Raw genomic sequence first — 18,561 nt, 5'->3', positions numbered from 1 at the left:
ATTATACTGAGTAAACCATTTTCCTCGTTGCGTAAAAGGTGATTACGATTATGAAGATATGTATTTGGAAATCGCGATGGCCTCGATTACTGTTACGAGACCAAGGCGGGAGTCAATGGGAGACAATAAGACCTCCTGGCTAGAAAATCCAGAACATTTGTTAGTTATTTTAAAGGGATTACAATGACATATTCACATATTCACCATATTGCCACAAGGGTGCGCATTCGACGAACCAAATTACATTGTCAATTTATCGAACAAAAACTTGACCTATCGCTTTGCAGACAAACTTGAAACCTAGGCAACGTATCGTAACATGACCTAGGCATTCAAATGCAAACTTTTCCAGCAAATTACCCAACTACTTAATTACTATTTGAGTCATAACTAGATGCATGAAAACAGTCGTGTTTATAGAATAATATGACTAGTTGTTATTAACTATGAGTCATTTTTTTACCTAAGTGTGCGTGTACACGCAAATTAGGTACGGACGTGTAATTCTAGATCAACGTAGACAAAATGACGTAAGCAGGTAAGCGATAATTGAGAGTAGAATGGACTATTAACATCATCATGTGTAAAATAAGTAAAGAATCGAACTTCATATGTAGTTACTGGCGTTTTCTTCTAAAATCGCGAGTTAGTGATTGAAATACTTAACTAGACAAGTAGAGGTCCGGAGCTGCGGACTGCCTAGCGGGTTGCCGGGGCTCCGGCTCGAAAAGCAGGAGTAGGAACAGGGTGGTTTTAAGTCAGTAAGAAACTGACACTCACTCTCGCCTCGCTCAAGGCGGGACAAGACATAGGATGATTTTCTCCCTCAAAAAAAGATATGTTGAGGTAGGTAACTTTAACTGTACAATCAAGTAAGTAGGTATTTAGTATGTTAGGTGGTCGCAAGTTCATTTGCCGGTGGAGTAATGCATACCTACCTAATTAATATTTTGATTTGTGCATTTGAAATTGTATGTTTGTAAACGCAGCCTCGACACACGAAAAAATCAGAGTTCCTCTCAAGCAATTTTTTTTTTCTTTTAAAAAATAACTAATGTGAATGGTATATATTGATTAGCATATTGTGGTTTTCTAGCTACTGGCCAGTGTTAGACAATAGGATCACTCCTAAATGTTGTAGAACTCACAATATAACTGGAGGAACACAAGTCTGTTATTAGTTACCTTCGTGTTACACAAATAAAATATCTAAAAATTATGTTGATAAGCAATCTATATTACAATGATAAGGTACATAGTTATAACAAATGATTCATCACTGTTTTTTACCTATGTAACAAGATCTCCTATCTTACAAATAAACCATTTAAACATAACTAATAAATTAAAGTAACTATAAGTAACAAAACATTTACCTAACTTATTTATTTATCAGAACTAGTTAATTAAACTAAAATCATCAAACATAATCCTTTAAATATATCATTTAAACCCCACTTACAAGTTAAATTACATTAACTACTAAATCATGTTTTTGATCTAATTATAACTAAAAGTAAACACCATGTACCAACAGTGACGGGGTTGTTAAGAAAAACAACCACATGTATACCGGTGACATTTGAACAAAAGAGTTGCCATTATTAGTTATTAATGATTTATTGTAACATTTATTAGTTATGGTAATTATTAAGAAATTAGAATGTGAAACAACTAGGTGTTTAGAAACTGTTTTTTTTTTCATGTTACAGATAAAAAATGTGATTGTAAAGTGAAGAGTGTTTTTATATTTTTATTGGTTGTTTGCATGACTAAACACTGCACCTAGTTTATGCATTTTTTTTATTTCTTATTAGAATAGAGTGTAACTTTCATTTTTATATTGATACAACTAGTTAGATGTCCAAGTCCATGGTTAATAAATATTGATACCTAGTTATTCTTAAACATGTTGTATAATTTTGGTGATTTTAGGTAGTTACTTATTATTTTATATCAGATCAGTATTGATGTAGGTCCCTACCTAATTTTAATTACTTACCTATAATAAAAATTACTCTTTAAATGAGTGGTCCCAAAAAGGGAATCACCTATCAAAGTCAAAATTGTTTATTTAAAATAGTTACACTAGGAATGCACTTTTGAATGTCAAAGTAGTTAATTAAATATAATATTTAAAAAAGTGAAGAAGTTCAATTATTTGCTAACCTAGATGAAAAATATTAGGTAACTATGAGAAATATATCTAATTGATGAGAGGAAGACATAGCTATTTTATAATAGGTGCTTACCTTACTCAATGTTATTGAAGTAACAAAGTTAATTGAATTTCGGTACTACATAAATAAATGACAAATTCATGAATTTTAACCACCATCCATAATTTAAATAGGTACTTAGTAACTAGACCTAGGTACAATACTGAAACAGGTAGTTTCCAATACAAGCTTGTTTTTTTAGGCTTCAACAACCTGTTTTAATTTTCGTAAAAGAGGCATAAATATTTTAACTAACCACTTGTGAATCAAAACAAAATTAAAACTACAGAGTAGGTAGGTAAACTAGTACCTAATTTCAATAAGAAAATTAAAACAAATGAGTTTAAAATAGTATCCCATTAATAAGGTACTTTAAAAATGGTATTCAAGTAAATTTAAATAAGGAACAAGCATTCAAGCACTAACTAGGCTTTCTACTTTAAGTAAGATGCAAATTACAAAGTAAACAATCTTGATACAACCAAACTAAAGCAAAATAATTAAAATTCACGTCCAGTAAGCATCTAATTGGCCGGAACTTATAATAAATGCAACTACATAAACAACACAACGCGTTTCTTTCACAAAATAAAATAAACGGAGCGTCAATACACTAAGAAATCCGTTTAAAACTTTGAAATTACAAACATTAATGTAACTTAAATTCATTCTACTAGAATCACATGGTACTACAAACGTGCGACATTGAGTTTTTATAACAAAAAGGAACCAAAACGAAGAATAAAAGGGGGTAAATATCGATCATACACACCACAACAAGATAAGCCGGCGAACTTGAAGTAATCGCACCAATGTACAGCTTTACCTCACGATTTAACACACAAACGTCCACTAAAAATCACAAATAAACACTTCACTCTGTTTCTTGAAACTCAAACTTATTATTTAATATAATTTTCAGTCACAAATTTATGTTAAAAACACTTTCACAGCATTTTCACGATGAATCCGATTCGACAACTGACACATCCACCTTTCATAGAAACGCGGCAACAGACTGCCAGACGTGAACGTTTGGGCCATAGACACGAGCTTTGTCTGTTATTGACTCCATTACTTTTACTATTAACCGGCAAAATTAAAAGTGAGTTCGACGCTACCGCAATCTGTTACAGCAGCTACACTTTTTATGTGGTCGAGTAATATAAGCGCCATCTAGTAGTTGGAATAGGCACTAGTAATTTTGACAGTTTACTCCATGGCGTACGTAGCGCCATCTAGTTATTTCTTTTTAAACTTTTAACACTGCCATCTGTCCTCGAATGATAATACTATAAACCCATTGCAGTTGGCACATGCTCAAGTGTTATGGTGATAAAATAAAAGATGGCGCTTTTACTTTTATATCAAAATAATTACTTTATTATGATAGTGAGTAAAAAACTAGCGTAAACAAATTAGTGTTTAAAAAAGATTTCCCCCTGTAAATTAAATGATTTGGACTTGTTTTGAAAGATTTTATGTGAATGCCAGTGTAAACGTTCGCCTCAGGCGAATAGTGGCTATTCTCTATCAAAACAACAGGCATTAAGAAGAGTGATACAGTATCAATTCCCTATAATTCCTAAGAAAATATCTAAGTACTTCCTACTTAAGTACTAAATACCTACCAATTATTTCAATACGCATAACAATTCAGAAAAACACAAACCCTTTCATTCACCACCAAAAAATTCCTAACTAATTATCAACAAGTTAAACCTAAGAATTTATTTGTTAAAGTGACATTCCGAGGCAAACCAAATAAATTCACAGTTGGCCATATAAACGGAACGTTCCCATAGAAAGAGGGGTATTGAGACCAAGGAGTTTTTGTGTTGCTTTTTTAAAAGTCGTAAACTTTCTGGGAAGAGGTCGGGTTTGAAAAAAAATCTGGGAGTTGGTGTCTTGGGTTCGAAAATGAACGGTTTTGGTTATACTTCCGCCCGATGACCGCTGGCGACGAGGGCATTAGGGTGCGCACACAGAAACTATTGGAGTTGACTGTGGAAACAATATTATTGAGTGCCGTGGAGGATTAAGAGCAACTGTGGACAGCCGGACGGTTGATGATGATAATGATGATGGTAATTGCCGGCAAGTAAGCATTCGTAATGTTTCTTCAGTAATCGGTTAGGCGAGATTTTTATCACAACATGATGGACCGTGATGGAATTCATTTCGAATTGAGGATTTTACAGAATAGCTTAGTAGTATCCACTTATAAGTGTTCTACTATCTTCAATTCTTTTTTTATTTCTACATACTTACCTCTAAGTATGCAGGTAGTAGGTACCTAAGTAGAAGACTAGAATTGTAGGTAACTAAATGAATTTTATTTAGTTACCTAGGTATACTTAAACGAAAGAAGACGTGAATAGGATTCTTCATTATATTTTTATTTCCTGGTCTATGAATTGTACCTAAAACCAGCCATGAAAATAATATACCTACTTCAGACATAAAAGAACCCAGATCCTCCAATTCCGCAATCACGCAACCGATAACCAAAGCGTCAACAAAAAATATAAGCAACCACGTCTCCACTGCTTTATATTCCGCAGCGTGAAGAATGTTATTAAGTGGATAAGTAGTAAAAAAACAAAAATATCTCTATCGGCCGCCTTAGACGTGATAATTAGTAGATAGCCAGTTCAGATACATCGTCACGGACGAACACGTTTTTCTAATAGTATTTATAGAAAGCTGTTGGTTTTATACCATTTATAATAGCTCTTCTATGGATTGTCCGGGAATTCTGCGTGGGGGTGTGTTTAAAAAAGGAGATTTTTTCGTTTTTGCCTTTAGTAGGTGGCGCTACTGTCGCTTTTGGTCACGTTAAGTTTATTGTTTAAGGTATGTTTTCAATTGCAAATCATGTCATTTTTATTTGATGGCATTGATATACCTAAGTAACCTAAGTGTGGAAAAATAATTAGTTGGATAAGTACCTAGGATCATCGTGAAAAGGCTTATTTTCTCAGGTTTTAATAATTATTGTAAAAAAGTGTCCCTGTAACAATAATTAAGTGTGCGAGGGCCATGCTTCGGTACGAATAGATCGACTTGACAGGAGTAATACCTCTTGCGTCGTGTGAGTAAGGTTCCCGGAGGCCCAGTTACCTCCCTTCCCATTCCCCGACAATCCTTAAATTCCTAACCCCCAAAAAGCAACGCCTCTGATGGTGTTTCGGATGTCAATGGGCAGCGACAATTGCTTACCATCAGGTCATCCGTCTACTCGTTAGTGCCGAAGCACGGCTCTCCCACACTTAGACATCATTATCTACCTTACTCATCATAATCTACCTTATATCAATAGGCAAGTACCGAATCTACCTATACAAGAGAAATAACTATCAACCTTATCAAAACTGCGTCCCTTCACGTAGGTCGTTGAAGAAACCTTGCTTCATATCAAATTGTTTTTTTTTTTATAATGTAGGCCAGTAGGTGGCGCAGTTATTTTAGTCCTTAACTAAACTTGTTTAAAACAAGTTACAAATAAGTAACAACTACATTTTAATTGTTTATTAATATGAACAAGAACAACTCTCTTAGTAATAACTTTAATTTAAGCGAGTATGTCGTGGAAGATTTTGGTAGAAACGAACTTGTTAATGGAATAAAGTAAGAAATGATTAGAAATTGTATATTTTTCATGCAATTTTTTTAATTGATTTAGAACTTGTTCAGTTATTAGTTAGTTCAGTAGAATATTTTAAAACGTAGGTTTGATACGTAGAAATTACGTTTTAGCTCCTACTCCTAAACTTCGATTCGTATTATCTAAGAATTTAATGAGTCCCTAGTAATAGGACTCATTGAGGACAAACCGAAAGCCCAATAATACTTTGACCGACTGACGTACCAGTTGCAATAAGGCTGTCACTTACTTAATTTATTACCTCATAAAAAACCATTCCCTACAAACAGATATTGTAGACCGAACGTGATGCTTTCAGGCAAAGCCGCAGGCCATACTAATACTATCTAGGTAATACTTGACTGCCTCGTTGGTCGAGTGGTCGCAAGTGTGACTGCCGGACAAGGAGTCTCGAGTTCGATTCCTGGGTCGGGCAAAGTATTACAGGGATTTTTAGTCGGTTATTCGATAATTTCTCAGCAGTAGTACGGAGTCTGGAATTGTGCCCGGTATATGGCAATGGGCTCACTCCCTATTATAAGGGACTTATAACACAAATGGTGAAAAGTGGGTGTACATTGTATAGCGGCATTACGTGCTATAATGTGCACCTCTGCCTACCCCTTTGAGGATAAAAGGTGTGACATTGTATTATAAAAAATCATTACCTACAAACAGATACACTGTAGAACAATCGTGATACTTTCAGGCGAAGCCGCAGGCCATACTAATACCATCTAGGTAATACTTGTATCTAGGATACCTATAATAAAGCTAGACAAACACGAAACCTACTTATGAAGTCATGATTCATATGCATACGGAAGGGTTTGTGATAAATGTCAAATGTCAGATCTTATTAGTCGCGGGTAAGAATTCTAGATAAATCTGAATCGATTGGACAAAGTGATGGTAAGTGATGTTACGGCATACGGTCAAGTAAAGGTCTGTCCCATAGTGCAACCTATTTTTAATCGGGCTTTTGGTTGACACCCAAGTTGGTACCCATCAGGAAACACAGACTCCGGCAAGCTGTTCGGACTACCTAGTGGGTTTACACAAGGAAGCTCCGAAGCTCGAAAAGCAGCTTCGTAGCGAACGTGGGTGGTTTATCTAGTCATGTAAGAGGTCTGACACCTCGCCGATTGTCTTGTGGTCCCATGATGAAAAGGACGAGAGAGGACAAGTTGTGCAATTCGCCCCACACTCTCCGAAAAGTAGCAGGTACCTATAACGGAATAGGCTGGCGACCTTGCGCCTGTCATTGCAAGGCTTTGAAGCCGGGCCTCCACAAGCGCATCGTCATTGATGAGCCTCTTGGCACGCCTTTCAATGTGTTCGAGCGCATCCAGCTGGTATTTGGCCGAGCCGTCCCAAAGGTGAGAACAGTACTCCATACATGACCGAACCTGCGCTTGGTACAGGCTCAGCAGTTGTTTCGGTGTGAAGTACCGTCTCACCTTCGAGAGAATACCCAACTTCCTACCAGCCAGATGCGCCTTCGACTCTATATAAGAGCCGAAGTTAAGCGTTGGCGATAGAGTTACGCCCAGAAGCTCAAGACGATCCGCTACCGGAACGGACACATTTCGGAAAGTCGGAGCCAGCGGGAATTGACTCCGTTTGGCAGAGAATAGACACGCCTGGGTTTTGGTAGCGTTGAACTTGACCAAGTTGGCGTCACCCCAATCGGAAACCGCCTTCAAGGACGAGTTCAACCGTTCGACCATGGATTCTCTTTGAGACCGGATCTGTGTTCCGCTACTCCGCGCATCGGACACATACCTTTCAACAACTGTGCTGTCATCTGCATACCCAAAGATACCGGGCTTAAGCAGGTCGTTGATGTGCAGCAAAAAGAGCGTTGCTGAAAGTACTGACCCCTGAGGGACTCCGGCGTTGATGCCAAATTGGTCAGACGAGCAGCCATCAATGACTACTCGAATTGACCGATCCCTCAGGAAGTCTGCAATCCATCTGCACAGATCAGCGGGAAGTCCATATGCAGGAAGCTTGCCGATAAGGCTGTCGTGCCAAACCCTGTCAAAGGCCTTCGATATATCGAGAGAGACCGCTATTGCCTCCCCGTGCTTCTCGATGGCCTCGCTCCAAATGTGGGTGGCATACGCAAGAAGGTCCCCAGTGGATCGGTTGCGGCGAAACCCATACTGCTGATCACTGAGGAGGTCGTTACCTTCAAGGTATGCCAGGAGCCTGTTGTTAAGTACACGTTCCATACTCTTGCAGAGTATGGACGTGACCGAGATGGGCCGGTAATTATTAGGGTCGGCACGACTACCTTTTTGGGCACAGGCTGCACGTTGGCTAGCTTCCATGCAACCGGCACTTGACCAGTCTCCAAAGAAAGTCGAAACAGGCGTGTCAGGATTGGAGACAACTCAGGCGCACAGATTTTTAAAACCACGGCTGGGATTCCGTCGGGGCCACTGGCCTTGTTCACGTCAAGATTACGCAACGTCTTATATACCTCCTTCTGTCGTATGCGAATTTTTGACATATTCGTCTCGCAAACTCTATGGAGAGAAGGAGGCAAAGCGCCACCAGTATCAAGACGTGAAGATTCCGCAAATAGAGAAGCAAACAGGTTCGCTTTCTCTACCGCGGTGTGTGCCAGCGTCCCGTTAGGCCCCAGGAGAGGTGGGAGTGTATCTAGATAGAAAATAGTCGTACATCTGTCCTTTTCTTTAATACTGGTACATAACGAAGTACAAGAGCAAGCAACTATGAACATGAACCCATTTAAAAATTAATTTGCTTAGTACAATGTTAGCTGAGAATTTATGAAGCACTGGTAAATTATTTGGTACAGAAAAAATATTATGTACGACTAAGAAAGCCCAAGGAAAGAAAAGAGAAAGAGCTACAACTCAAAGCTGTGTGTGATGTAGGAGATTCTTAAATAAGGTCATGATACTCATGATGATGGTCAACATAAATAGGGTTAGGATTCTTTTCCACCAGAGATGTGCTATGTAACTATGTTACGAAGATGTAATAGCTAAGCTGTGAAACTATGTGATCGTTTCCACTGATATTAAGCTATGTAGCTGTGCGAGGAAGATGCGTAGCTCGAGTATGCGATGTATCGATAGTAGGGAAGTCATCCATAGCACACATCCATAGCACGTACCGTTCCATAAAAAAATAGCTTAGCTGAGTCCGTTTCCACCAGTGCTAAGCTATGTGTACCAATGAATATGATTGGTGGAAGCCAAACGTATCCACAGCAACGCAGCATAGCACATCTCTGTTGGAAAAGCACCCTTAAAAGTTTTCAGTAAGAGAAATTGCATCTACTCGAATCTTTCTTAGGAAAAGTATCAGATGCAGGAAGAAGGTAGATTCAAATAAGCAGGATTGGAGTGAAGACCATTGTGACCTCTCGCGATCAAAAAAGGCGTGGTCGTGACTCTCATTCTTTTTATATGCCACCAAAAATATGTTGATGATAGCACCCCCAAAAGTACAACCTCAGATATCTTTATTGATTCATCTTAAAATTTCAAATATCCATTTCCAATACGCAAGTCGAAACGCAATAGATAACAGCGGGCGGAATTGATAGAAAGAGATGTGAATACATATAAAGAAGAGAGAGAAAGAGTAAGCAAGATATAAAGTCATAAATATCGCGCAGCTGGACTCTTACCCGATCCTTTTTTCTTCAAAAACGAAATTCTGTGCGTCGTTTATGAGTAAATACAGTCGCGGCCACAAGTGTTCGTCTTCTTGGAAGAAACATTTATTTTTATGAAAGTCATCGGACTGGGGTTGGCGGTTCCTTACTTTAGGCGAGACGTGAGATGTTTTTTATGATCGACAATTCGGATAGCATGATTAATTTATTATAATGAAATGGTACAATATTGTCTTAATTTGGCCCTTCTGTGTTCATGTTTTTGTGAAGACCTGTGTTCCCGTTCTGCATGTCACGTACTCGTCATGTTTTATTCATAAGAAACTTGAAATCCTCTTCTTTGGGAAAATTATAACTGTGCAGATTCAAACTACACATTGGGTTATATATTATATTTCAGATTCTTGCTTAGTTCTAGTTAAGTTTCAAAAATATAAGTACCTAAATAAAAACATTAATAGAAAGCAAAAATCTTACCTGGGTGTACCTGAGATACTTGATGCTATCGTGAATTAAGTTCCCGCGTTCTTATTACTGACGGATGTAGGTATAATAAAACCCGAAAGACAAATATTATGTTTTTCTATATATCCTTTCGAGACATCTAAAAAAACAGTTTTTTTTTTAAATCCACCACATAAACAATCCAAGGTAAAGGTATATATTTTGTGTAAGTAAAAGTATTAAGTATGCCTACTACTTTAACTTTTCTGAATTTCCTTGCTTTGTGTACCTACCACTGGTTTGTCTGTGCATCACCCAAAGGTTTGGCTGGTAGAGAATGCCTACGGCATTAAGCCCACCTTGTGTACACATTTATGTGCATAAAGAGACAAAATAAAGAAAACCATCGCTTAACAACTCCGTCACCACCTGTACTTTGAACTTCTTCAATAAATTCAAATAGGCAGTATGGGAACCCTATGGTGGCACCTGACACCGCCATATCAATATAGCATGTTTTATTAATTATATCTTATATCCCATCGATTACTCATGGCATTATCGAGTTAAAGAATTATTTGTCATTTTTGTTGCTCCGCTCGTACCCTTTAAACGTAAGTGGCTCCATCTATGGACGTCTATTTTGTTTAAATTATGAGGTTAGTTTTGTGAATACTTTAAAAGAGTTAGGCAAAGTTGGAAAAACATACACATTTATTCTATTCTAGGCTTCAAATAAAAGTAGTCTGGGAATGTATAAACCGAAACTCAAGACTACTTTTGATGTTTGTACCTACCGAAGACTTGAACCCGAATACCTTTACTCTGCTGTTATACTTGAACCACCCAACTTCCGAGACAGTCGAATACTTTTATGAAGTTGGTTATAAAACGTGATACTTTGGTTGAGAACTTAATCAGTTTCGATATTAAAGTTAACAATATGTCGTTTTGTTGATGGTACAAAAAATAACATAACGTTAGCACCTCTTTTTCAACGTAGGCAGATATTTTTCACTTACTTTGTTAAAGTAAAGTGTCAAAAGCCAGTTTGATGATTAGTCTAATCTAATGACAAACCACTGACAAATGGTGCAAGAAAACATAAGGAGCTTACATGTTTGAAATAGCATGAGCAGGCGTAGCGATTAATGTTCAACTCAAAGTAAAAAAGAAGAATAAGAAAAAAAGAAAATAAACCTTACCCATGTAAGAAGAGGCTTTTGGTCAACAGTGGCCACCTATAGACTGTGGATGATTATGAGATGACTGTGAGTAATGAGTACTTATAATACTGATAGACCGAAATTTCAAATGGAAATGAGGGTCATACAGACCAGCTGTTATCTTTCAAGTATCAGGAAGGAAGCTATTAACAAACGAAAAAACACATTTCCCTCACAAATATTACTTTCGTAAGTATTTTTTACAAAATTTTTGGCACCGACTCAAAACTACTCGTAACTGTTTGGAAATGAGTGAAAATGAGTTGAAAATAAATATTACATGTTGGCAAGCATTAAAACTAGGTGAAATGTCAGTTAATAAGATTCTTGTAATTGTTGGTTACTTGCTGATACAGAGTGAAAGTAAATAATGAATGTACAGTTTCTAGAAGCATCAAGATTTTTTTAAAGAGATGAAAAGAATTCTTATCTCTCGTCGTCTGGAGAAGACGAAGGGGACTGTCAGACTATTTACTAATCTTTTTCTCTTGAAAATTAATCTGTTCTTAGTTCTTAGGGTGCTTTTCCACCAGAGATGTGACTAGCTATAAGTCACATCCCTGGTGGAAAAGCACCCAGCATGCTACGAATTATCGAGCTTTAAAACTATGTGACTGTTTTCACTGATACTAAGCTATGTAGCTGTGCGAATAAGATGTGTTAAGTAGATGCGTTGCTTGTATGTGACGTATCGATAGTAGGGAAATAATCCATAGCACGAATCTTGCCATACTAAAAAAAAAACAGCAACATAGCTTAGCCGAATCTGTTTCCACTAGTGCTAAGCTATGTGTACCAATAAATAGAATGGATGGAAACCAAACGAATCCACAGCAACGTAGCATAGCACATTTCTGGTGGAAAGGACATCACCCTAAACCGGGACCTTTGAATATAAAACTTCAGCCTTCCACAACTGACATTATTTGAAACCATCTTCTGCTATCACCAATGCCCATAATCGTGAACTATCATGGCTTGTTAAATATGATACATCTTCTAGTAAATAAAGGTTTAACCATATTGTTTAACTAGCTACTTTCGCGCGGTTTCACCCGCTCTGCTCGGCTCCTATTGGTCATAGCGTGATGTTTTATAGTCTATAGCCTTCCTCGATAAATGCACTATCCAACACAAAAATAATTATTCAAATCAGACCAGTAGTTCCTGAGATTAGCGCGTTCAAACAAACAAACAATCAAACAAACTCTTCAGCTTTATAATACCTATTATAGTATAGATGAGTAATTCACTGTGTTGTACTTGAAATAAAAACGTACCTAATTGTAAGACGATACATGATGTAATGTGGCGATATCCAACAACTTGTAAACAGTCCCACGATACTCGTCTCTAGTGGTGTCAGCAGAATTGCAGGTGTGATCGCTTTACTAATACCTTGTTTTGATATTACACAAGTTACGTGTTATTTGTATTTAAAATAATTATAGGTACCGTGTATAACTCAAATGTAGTAGACAAAGGTGCATATAGTAGAACTGATACGACTGAGGGGGAAATCATCCAAAGGCGAGAGGGAATATCAAACTCTTACTGACTAAAAACCATCCCGTTTTTACCCTGCTTTTCGAGCCGGAACTCCGGTAAACTCGCTATGCAGTCCGCAGCTCCGGAGTAATACATTGTCTGGAATTGTTTTCAGTATTTGACAATACGCTGGCTTCTAATCGATAAGACTTTAATGACATAATATTTACGAAAGCATATGCTTTCGTAAATATTATGTCAAAAATCAGCCTGTAAAATATTTTACAGGCTGATTTTTATTAAGAAGTAGGTATTGAATTTTGATAAAAGTTGACAAGTGCACATTGAAAAATGGGTTGTACCTACATTGTACAGTGGCATTAAGTGTCTTAATGTGCCTCTGCCTAGCCCTTCGGAAATAAAAGCCGTGACGATATAAGTAGACAATTGTGAATGTACAAATGCCTTATAACAGGCATTTGTACATTTTGTTGGGGAATCGGGGATTGGAAAGATTGGGAATGGGGGTAATTGGGCCTCCGGTAACTTCAGTCTCGTTGTTTCACGTCTGTTTTCTGTGAGGCCGTGTTATAGTTATACTTAAATACCTATATAAAATATATATTTAGAGGCCGACTGATTTTATTATTCTTACAAGCAAGCAACTGAATGCGTTTGCGGTTATTGCATGATATATTGTTATTGGTCTGTCGTAAGTCAACATTCTAAAAATAAAACACGCTGTATATGAAAGTAATCGACGCTCCGCCAAGAGCGGTTTGTTAAAATATATTAACATAGCGCTTGTTATGGAAAAGGGTGAAGAATTTCTTCTATGTGCTTCCTCCTTTTTTTTGAGGGAGGAGAATCATCCAAACACTTCTCCCGCCTTGGGTGAGTCAGACTCTTACTGACTAAAAACCACCCCGTTCCTTCTCCTGCTTTGAGCCAGAGCCCCGGTAACCTTTAACGTTGTCCGCAGCTCCGGATCGCGCATCAGCCCTACTGGGCCCCATCTGTGGTGGTCTGGCTCTTTTAGGAATATTTCCTCTGAGTTTGCATTGCGTCCATCTGATCACAAACTATCAAGTCATCTATCTGCTCGTCCACCACCTGACTTCATGAAGAAATTGGTCGGTGACTCATGATGTCTTAGCCATGATGTATGTCTTGTATGTTACAGGGACGACGTTGACTACTGGTCCTCATATGATGCGGGATTATACTTACGTTACAAAATAATGTGTTATTGTAGAGGTCTGTATCCAGCTCTGTCTGATGGCTGATGAACTATCATTAGCCGCATCCATTTTCATCCAGAGGAGCAGCTTTAGTTAAGATGTCTGGAAGACCACTACCGCCATAAGGCAGTGATAGTAACTGCTCGAGTATGAGCCTCTGCATATGCGGGATTTCTGGAATGCAAGAAATAGGTTTAAGATTTTTGTAATGCAAAATGGCTTTTAAGTAACCAGAAAATCACGTTGTAAGCCTCTAGACTTAGACTGTATTACCTACGCATACTAGCGGAAAATCTTAAAAGTAAGTTTGATTGGATACTTAAATAACAACTATTTAGGACAATACTACTGATCTGGTAAACTAGACATTAGTCCTTTTAAAAGGTCACTAGCAAGATGAAACAATCCTGTACCTACTAGCATAAATACAACTGCGCTGTACTAGTAGCTGAGCTTTAAATGAACGAGCTTCCCAATCAAGAAACCCGTTCATATTTTACTGTTTGAACGTCAATTCCTATACTTTTACAACTTATGAAGTAACCACTTCAAAGTCAAAGTCAAAGTCTAAATTATTTATTTCAAATAGACCAGGAAGGCACTTTTGAACGTCAAAGCAAATATAATAATATTAATAACGTCTGTCTGTCGGTCAGATTAGCTTCATCATCCTACACTACATCTCTATATACATATACAAAATAAGTATTTCCTTAAAAAAAAGAAACAAGTGACCATTTAAATAATTCAGCAACAGGTCAAGCTTCATCTTAAATGGCGTAGGTAACATTGCCTCATATTGTTATTTCATTATAAATGCACAAAATGTCTTAATTAAATGATCGGAACCGGCATAATAACTCAGAAAAAATACACAGTCTCCGACTCCGGTTGTCACCTATCCCTTTTACTCATACGCAAGTTTATTACCCATCTCTTTCTTTGCCAGACGAACTTGTAAATTGTTCTTTTTACGCTACACCCGCAACGAAAGGTCTTAAACGAGATGAGTTATTAGGAGTTTGATCTTTGTGTCTAAGTGGATAGAATTGCTTTTAAGATTTTGTAAATCTTTTCCTACATTTGATAGTTCAAGATGATGATCAAGTTATCTCGCTCGGACAAAACAAAATACAGCACAAGTCCTTTAAGCTTTCGAGTTTAGTTGCTTTACCGCGATTGCTTTTTGTATCCCTGTCCCTTTTCTCTGGCCATTTCATTCGTAACCAAACGGGTTTGATTCTGAAATCCTTAGAGATTTCCTTTTAAAATAAATTTGGACTCTAAAGTTTATAGTTTAAGATGATTTTTGGCGTGTTGGTCCGATTGCAATGTTAAGGTTTAATATGTTTTCGTGAAGACGTTAGTGTCACATTCTACGATGGGATGTGTGGTGTTTTTATTGTGAGTGCATTAAGACATGCATTGCTCTCCGTTCGGTTACTGTTGACCAGTCCGGGTAACTAATACATGATTCATACGTAACCTATTGGGAGTGACGCGATTTCACGCACGCATTTGACAGAAACATTCTTTTGTAAGTCATAGTATGCGAGCTATTGTATGTTTGCTGAAGTTTTTGAGTGGATTGCTTGGGGTAATTGAGATGATGGTTGAAATCTGATAGCTGCTGTACTATGGATGTAGTTTGGTTAGGCTTTAAGTAAAACGCAAAGAGAACAAGTACGAATAACAAACAGGAAACAAACAAGAACAGTAAATTAAGCTATTAAACACGTGCTTCTCTAGATACTTCTGAACAAACCAAAATACGTATGACATTCCATGAGTATAAACAAAATAATACAGACATGAAAAACAAAATCCAGTATATAATTAATCCGACCAAAGTATACCTCATTACACCAACCATTACCCATCCAACACGGCCCTCATTACCGTAATAAACCCATCAAAACCATCCACTAACGACAATTTCCAAAACCGAAAAAAAGTCCGACCACAAAAATTCCCCGTCACACCTAATTTGACCTTTTCATTTCCAACCCCATTAGTGGGTTCTAGAGATCATATTTGTGTTCCAAGTTGGAGAAATGGTTCAGGCCTTGTATGATTAAGGAATACTTGCATAGTTTCTGGGAAATGGTCAATTGGTTGAGTCGTCAGCAAGTTGTCATCGCTTAGCAAACATTTGTCCAGTAGTAGCCGCAGCAAACATTCTGTCCTCAAGTATTTGCTCACCACTCGACAAATAGATAATTATTTAGTCTGTTTCCATACTTAGATATTGAATTTCATCATTGTGAAATTCATTTTTCATGTACTTTGTTAAGGTAAATTTAGATTGTCGGACTGTGTGACTGCATTAATTTTCTTTTTCTTGAGAACTGAGTATTTCTAACCTAAAGTATTTCTTCACGCGTTTATTTAACCCCTAGGACGATGAGTAAAGGTCATTGTGGTTTTTTAATTACAGAATTTTTGATAGTGTGTCTGGAATATATCTGGTGTTTGTATATCAATTTGTATCTAGGCCCTTGAGGTTCACCGCCTTTAAATAAAATTCTATAGTATCCTTCTAGTACTCTAGAAGGATATTACTTTGTTCATTATTTAATGAAGCGATGTTCTCCGTATATAGGTACGTATGTCATATTTATTGTCTGTTTTTGAGTTTGTTGTCCCTTTAGTATACTATTTGGTAATGGATTAGCCGTACCTTTGGAAAAAATTACATCAAAAGCTCTTGAAAAGGTCCCATCATATGGAAGCTCTTGAGTTCGTTTCAAGTATATTTCAACTTTCTTCTGCTTTTTACTCAACTTTCTCATAATTGTAGCACAATGTCCGATAATGAATTTTTATTACGTTTTTTGATATCAGGTTTGTTAATTAATATCAATTTTCAGGCTTGATTCAAAGTGATTATTATTAAAGTACAAAGATACGGCATTACGTGCCGTAACATGCACCTCTGCCTACAGTAGGCAGAGGTGCATGTAAAGCTATACGTAGTAAAGCTATAAGAGTATAAGTAGCATGCTTGACGTTGAAGACAGAGATTCGAAGTTACTTGCTTATTTGCTACATCTACCGGCTTCTCATTACTATATTCTTTTTTCCCTATTTCTCATTCACAAATACTAAATGCACTCAGAACAATTAATTGTATCTGCAGGTTGCATACTCTTATCGCGTGCTGGATTCGAATTCAAAACACGCAATGCAGTAGCCAAGTGCTTAGCCACTGGGTTGACTGAGTCTTTTTTAGTTTTGTTTTTTTTTTTTATTTTTTCAGATTAATATTATCTATTAAATAGTTTTTGCAACATAACGCCACGTATTTTATTTCCCAAAGGAATATTCAGTCTTGTAAATAATCATAGGGTAAAGTAATGGTTATTACTATGGATAATATTGTATGTAGGTATGTCTTATTAAAGAAAAATACTCTGAGTTTAGAACTGAATTAAAAATAAAAAAAGAACTATTACTGCACGGTTGGTGTAGTGCCTGGGCAATTGGCTGCCGCGCAACGTATCGCAAGCTCGATTCCCGCACGGAGCAACTATTTGCGTGATCCACTAATTGTTGATTCGGGTCTGGTATCATTTGTATGTGAATTTGTATGTTTGTAAACGCTTCTACGACATAGGAGAAAATCCTAGTATGGGACAAAGTTTTCTTTTTAACCTAATTATTATTAGTTACCCCCTTGAGGACCGAACAAATCAAAGAAAACAGCCTCTAAATCAGCAATACTACTAGTGTACCTACTCAATCAATAACACTTTCATATACCACGACTTCATGATTTCATTTAAAATTCTGTTTATCTTCACCATTTTCATTACTTCCATCTACATCATACATATCAGTATCTAAAATAACATTATCACCTATACCTTGACTTGGAACGATCACTTTATTTATTTTAATCTCCACACTTCACCCAATATCATTAATTTTGTTGTAGCCTTCAGCGTATCCTCTGTTTTATTGGAATTTCTTTCGTCCGTCCGAAACAAATGTCTTTCTAAATCATAGTTATTGTTATGATTTAGGATTTATAATTATACTACGAGTATTTCTGTCATCGGCTGTGTTTGTTTAAATTTTTTATTGGTTTTTGCTGTTGTTTTGTTTTATATTTGACTTTGAAAGTTGTTCTATCTACAGTTAGTTTTATGTGATTATTAAATGTTAATCTCTTTCATTGGAATTATGCATTCGATTATGTGTTATTATTTTTGATTGTTAGTTTGTTTTTGCCTGGTATTCTTGATTTTAGTGTCAGTTATACTGTTTTATATACCTACATTGCTTTTAAACTTTTTTATATTATACATTTCAGCAATTAATCACGTTGTCTACTACATCAAAATTGAAACAGGTTTGTCAATGACATTGGCATTACGCTTGTGCTACAAGTGCCAAAAGCTTTATCACGTACAAATTAACACCATCATTATCTTTCAAAATATTCATTTGTTTTTTTTATAATTATTTATTATTGGAAAGTTCAAATCAATTAATACCCTTATCATAAAACCCGTTACGTTTCAGTTTAAAGTGAAACATTCCAGTTTCCGTGCTGAAAGGGGCAATAATGACATAATTACACATGGACCTCCCACTTACCATATTTACTTACACATCCATGCTCACTCAATAAAAA

Source organism: Spodoptera frugiperda, chromosome 16, assembly GCF_023101765.2.
Source record: "Spodoptera frugiperda isolate SF20-4 chromosome 16, AGI-APGP_CSIRO_Sfru_2.0, whole genome shotgun sequence".
Classification (NCBI taxonomy): Eukaryota; Metazoa; Arthropoda; class Insecta; order Lepidoptera; family Noctuidae; genus Spodoptera; species Spodoptera frugiperda.
This window is presented reverse-complemented; position numbering follows the sequence as displayed.